Raw genomic sequence first — 6,292 nt, forward strand, 5'->3', positions numbered from 1 at the left:
TTCCCCAACTATGTTTACTGTCTGTTTCCCTCCTCCAAATGTGTGAATCAGCTATATATATATATAACTTCCAGGTAAGTACTATTCATAAAAATGGAGTTTTTATGATAAAACAAAGTTTTATGAATACTTACCTGGCAGTTATATATATATTCGAAGGCCCACCCACCTCCCCTCAGGAGACAGGTCGGGCATAGATGAACTGGAAGTCTTGGACACGGGAATGATTCCTTGGACCACCCTGTGACGGGTGTTACCACCTACCTCCCAACCACCACAAGGCGGTTGCCTTGTTTTGAAAAATTCTGCCGATTTAGAGATATCAGCTATATATATATATAACTGCCAGGTAAGTACAGTATTCATAAAACTTTGTTTTATCATAAAAACTCCATTTTGTCATGCATTGACCTTTCAATTGCAAGCTCTAACTGCCTTCTTGATTTTGATTGGAGGACATTAGATGATTGGCATACTAGTGATCGTGCACCAATCATTATAAACACCAACAAGGGTCCGCCTTTGCAAAGATCGCCACGTTGGAATCTAGACAAGGCAGACTGGGTTAAATTTTCCGAGCTAAGTGAAATCGAAGGGAGAGCAGAACAGTTTGAAAGTGTTGATGATGCCATAGACCTACTGAATGGAACTCTTCATACAGCAGGAGTCAATTCAATTTCCAAAACAACAGGGTTATTCAAACGACGACCAGTCCCGTGGTGGTCTTCAGAACTAACTGCACTCCACAGAGCCACAAGAAGATCTCTAACACGATTGCGTAGACGCAGAACTGATGAGAATTTAATTATGTACAAGAAATGTAGAGCACAGTTCCGTCGTGACATGAAAGAAGCAAGGCGCCAGTCATGGATGTCTTTTGTTTCCTCCATTAACAGTAGAACACCACCATCTTCTGTGTGGAGGAAAGTAAAAAAGATAGCTGGCAAATTCACCCCCAACCCACCACCAGTGTTGAAGGTGAATGGCCAGTATGTAACTGAAGCAAATGAAGTTAGCAATGCCCTGGCTAATAATTTTTCAAATGTATCCAGCAAGTGTGAAGGAGCCCCTGGTCACCAGTATAGGAGCACTGAAGAAAAGAAAATTTTTAAATTTTGCAACAAGAAGGGAAGAGTCGTATAATTCTCCTTTCACTGAAAGAGAATTTGATTCCGCACTTGCTTATTGCAATGATACAGCCCCTGGACCCGATGGAATTCCATATGCAATGATTAAACATGTACATTTTAATACAAAGCTATTTATTTTAAACATTATTAATAGAATATGGCATGATCATAGTTACCCAAGTGTTTGGGAACTAGCCATTATTCTAGCCTTTTTAAAACCCGGTAAAGACAAGTTTTTAGCAGCAAACTATCGTCCTATTGCATTGACATCTTGTTTATGTAAAATCATTGAGAAGATGGTCAATGCAAGGCTGATATGGTACCTTGAAAAGAAAGGTATTTTATCACCGATTCAATGTGGATTCCGAAAAATGCACTCAACGACTGATGTGTTGATACGACTTGAGTCTTCTATTTGTGAAGCCTTTGCTTCCAAACAGCACCATGTTACAGTATTTTTTGACCTTGAAAAGGCATATGATACCACATGGAGATATGGTATTCTTAAAACCATTCATGAATTGGGATTGAGAGGAGAGCTGCCACTATTTATTCAGGCATTTCTTTCACGTAGAGTTTTTCAAGTGAGAGTGGGGGAAACTCTATCAGAGAGTAAGTGCTAGGAAGGAGGAGTTCCTCAGGGTAGTGTACTGAGTGTAACCCTTTTTGCACTAGCAATTAATGGGATATCCTCAGCCATTCCCCAGGATGTTCTCTCAACATTATTTGTGGATGATCTCTCAATATCATTTACTGGCACTAGAATGGCAATGGTTGAGAGAAAAATCCAACTCTCTATTGATAAAATTATCCAGTGGACTGACATGAATGGATTTAAGTTCTCTTCAAGTAAAACTACCATTGTCCATTTTTGTCGTATCCGGGGAGCACATCCAGACCCGGATATATACATTAATGGTCAACGGATACCATGTGCAAGAGAAGCTAAATTTTTAGGTTTGATATTTGATTGTAGGCTTACATGGGTTTCTCACTTAAAAGCATTAAAAGCTAAATGTGTTGAAGCTCTGAATATCTTAAAAGTATTGTCCCATACATCGTGGGGGGCAGACCGCAATACTATTTTAAAATTATACAAGGCCTTGATTTTTTCCAAAATTAGTTATGGTTGTGAGGTATATTCTTCAGCCACCCCAAGCCGGTTAAAAATATTAGACTCGATACATCATGCAGGTATTAGATTGTCTACTGGAGCTTTTAAAACCTCGCCTATCCCAAGTCTCCTTGTTGATGCTGGAGAGTTACCTCTAGACCTTTACCGAATGTCTTCCATTCTTCGGTATTGGTTTAGATTGCAGAGACTCCCTAACACACTAGCCTTTCAGACTGCAAGCCTTGTAAGACACGCATCATACTTTGAGTTGCACCCAAAATCTCCTCAACCTTATGGCTTTCGGGTGAGACGATCATTAAATAGTCTGGATATAATTAGAAATAAGGTATCATCAACGCCTCCATGGAAGTTACCAGAGATATCTTTTTGTAAATATTTTATTGGAGATAAGAAGAATATGCCAGACCTAGAAGCCAGGTCTCTTTTTAATGAACATGTTAAAGAACATAGAGGATCAACTTTTATCTATACTGATGGCTCCAAATCTGATGCTGGCGTTGGATTTGGAGTACATAGTAATGGTTTTAATTGTAGAGGTGCACTTCTCTGACCGCTTCCATATTTACTGCCGAACTGTATGGCATATTAACCGCTATTGAGAAAATAGCGTTGGAGAAGGAGGGTAATTTAACAATTTTTAGCGATGCAAGGAGTGTCCTTCAAGCTATGGAAGTTTTTAATTCTAATAACCCTCTAGTTTTAAAGATTTTAGAATGGCTTTTCATTATTGGACGGAGAGGTATAACAGTTCAATTTTGTTGGGTTCCAGCACATGTAGGTGTGTCCGGGAATGAGAAGGCAGATTCACTGGCTGAAGAGGCTGCATCCGAGTTGCTGCCAAGAAGGTATCCCATTCCCTGTAATGATTTCTTACCTGACATCAAGAAATTGGTTTGCAATAAATGGCAACAGCAATGGGATAGTCAAGATGGCAATAAAATGCGAGAGATAACAAATGACATATCTCCTTGGAGGTATAATATGATGCCCCGAAAATGGGAGACGTCTCTTTGTCGTCTCCGTACTGGTCACACTCGGTTGACACACGAGTTTCTGCTGAAGGGCCAACACCAACCGTATTGTGACGACTGTTTAGTACCTCTAACAGTAAGGCATTTGTTGACCGAATGCCCCAATTATAACAACTTGCGGAATAGATATTTGTTTGAGGCTCGAGGTGAGGTTGGCAGGTTCATCCTTGCCAAGATTCTTGGAAATGATGTTTCCTACCATGCAAGTGGCATTTTTAGATTTATTTCAGAAGCAGGTCTTCTGAAAAATATTTAACTTTTATGACATTCAACTTTTATGATTTTAATTGAATACTCTTTTATTTTTTATTTTATTTTAATTTTTATTTTTATATACATAAATTAAATGTTACCGGCGTCAATGACCTCAGATGTCAGGATGCCTGAAAACTTTAAGTCAATCAATCCTTGGAACGTGGTTCGAGTTCTCAGGTCTCTAAGAGACCTCCCTACGAACCATTACGCCAGGCTTCTGATCGCTACTTTACCTGGAAGACGGTGTTCCTGCTAGCTTTGGCCTCGGCCAAGCGAGTCAGGGAACTTCATGGTCTCTACTACGACGTCGTCCATTCAAGGGGATTGGGGGAGGTAACGTTCAGCTTCGTCCCTGAGTTTGTTGCCAAGACTCAGAACCTGGGAGTGCCGGACCCAAGGTTCGACTCCTTCCATGTTTCGAGTCTCCGTTCTGTAACAGATGACCCAGACCATCTCCTACTGTGCCCAGTCAGGAGTCTGAGGTTGTATCTTAAAAGAACAGCTGCAGTTCGCCCCCAGGTGCGAGCTTTGTTCGTGAGCACTGGGGAGACGAAGAGGAGGGTCACCAGGAATACCATCTCGGCCTGGATTCGCAAGGTAATTCACCTGGTCTTGAATCCTGACCCTCCTCCGTCACGTCGCCCTAGGGCGCATGATGTCAGGGGCGTGGCTACGTCCCTGGCCTTCAAGAAGAACTTTTCAGTGACGCAGGTCCTGCAAGCTGGGGTGTGAAAGCGTCAGACCACCTTCACGGCCCACTACCTGCAAGACGTGACACACAGGACGCTCAATACGTTCTCTATCGGCCCTGTGGTGGCTGCACAACAGCTGGTCTAACCTCAGGCTCCTTATTGTACAGGTAGCAGAAGGTTGAGGGCATTGTTACCTGGTTTTAGTCTGTGTGAATGAAAAGATCTGTCTGGCCCTTTTCTTTTCTTCATCCTCTCCTCCCTTGGAGAAAGCAGCATCCTGGGTCCTTTGCACAGCTGACCTCGAACCTCTGCAGGTAAGCAATGCTTCCTTGTGTTCCTAGTATTAAGTTGTAATACTGTCGTGTCCCCATACCCTGACGAGGTGGTATTGGGAGAGTCCTAGCCTAGATTTCCATCTGAAGAACTCCAAGTCAACTTCCTAGGACGAGTCACTGCTCACCTTCACACACAGCTTACGTAGGCCGCAGCAGTCTCATAACTGCCAGCGAGGAGCAGGGACCCCCTTCAACCCATGAGTTCGTTCAAACTCGGGTTCGGGGTCCCCGGGCAAGCCAAAGCCAGTATGGCAGGGTACTTACCACCCTTCCTAAGGGTTAAGTCACCCCATGTAAATAGCGTGGTTTGTATTTCAGTTACGGAACAAATGACATTCGTAGATAATTTGTATTTTTCCTAACTATACAAACCTTTGCTATTTACACATATGTGCCTGCCAGCCCTGTCCCCCAAGATAAGTCCTACCTCTAAATAAAGTGAGCCTTTCACCGGTGTGTATGAGGGGGGGGGGGGATAGGTAGCTACCCTTCCCTACCCCCCCCCCCCCCCCCCCCCCCCGCTAACTAGCGGCGGGGTAGGAAACCCTCGTTAAAACTTTTATGGCTCGTCATTCAGCTACGCCGAAGTAATTACCCCTTGTAAATAGCTAAGGTTTGTATAGTTAGGAAAAATACAAATTATCTACGAATTTGTCATATTACTTTCGGCGTAGCTAAAATGACGAGCCGTTAATTATTAACGAGGTTTACTACCCACACCGCTAGTTAGCGGGGGTAGGAGAGGGTAGCTTGCTACCCCTCTCACACACCTGTGCTTGAGCTCACTTTGCTCTCGGCTCGGATGGTAGTCGGATGTGTCCGCTCTTATCCTCGCCGTCATTTGGCAGCCATTTAACTGCTTTTGTCTTTTCTTTTTCTTTTTCGAGTTCTGTATGTGAAGTTGGCCTCTGCGATCATGTGCACCTGCCCTGGGTTTCCCCGACCGCCCCTGTGGAACATTCATGTAGGCGGTCGAGACTGATCCTCAAGCCCTTTGTCCTTCTTGTAGTTGCCAACGGTGTGATAGCAACAACAGGTGTAGGGAGTGGTCTACCTCCCAGTGGGAGAGGTTTTCACGACGACGGAAGAAGTCCAAACAGGATATTTCTCATTTGAAGGTTTCTTGAAAGGAGAAAAACCCAAGGCCTTTTCTTCCGTTGTCCAAACCTCCTCCGAAGCTCCCACTCGGTCGGTGTCTTTCGAGAGACCGTCGAGTGGTAGCGTAGACCGATGTACTGTTTACCAACCTCGGGGCTCGAGATGACGTTGCTTCCCCTAGCGAAGTAGCTCCACCTCTCCCCCTGGGGGAGGATATGTCATTAACCTTATTTCAGCTTTGGTCCTCCTTGGGGCTTACGGGTTCGCCCTCCATGGAGGTTTTGCTTAACCACATCCGATTGGGTGCCACTGTCAAGCAATCGCCGTCACTTTCAGAGGTTGATCCTCTGTCTCTTCTCGACGTTGTGGTGTCAGAGGTATCCAATGCGGTATATCACCCATCACCTCTACTTCTTCAAACCCTACGGTAGCTGACGGCTTAGTTTCTCCCGTTCCTGTTCAACCTACGAGGGAGAAACTAAGTCCATTGTCAGTCTCTCCTGCTAGTGTTTCTTCCCCTCGTGGGAGTTCACTTACAGAGACTCCTCTTCGGAGGACTGCAGAAGGTCAGCTGGCTGATCCAACGGTGTGGTAGGAAAGAACAATTCATTTTACA

The sequence above is a fragment of the Palaemon carinicauda genome, chromosome 19 (genome assembly GCF_036898095.1).
Source record: "Palaemon carinicauda isolate YSFRI2023 chromosome 19, ASM3689809v2, whole genome shotgun sequence".
Taxonomy (NCBI): Eukaryota; Metazoa; Arthropoda; class Malacostraca; order Decapoda; family Palaemonidae; genus Palaemon; species Palaemon carinicauda.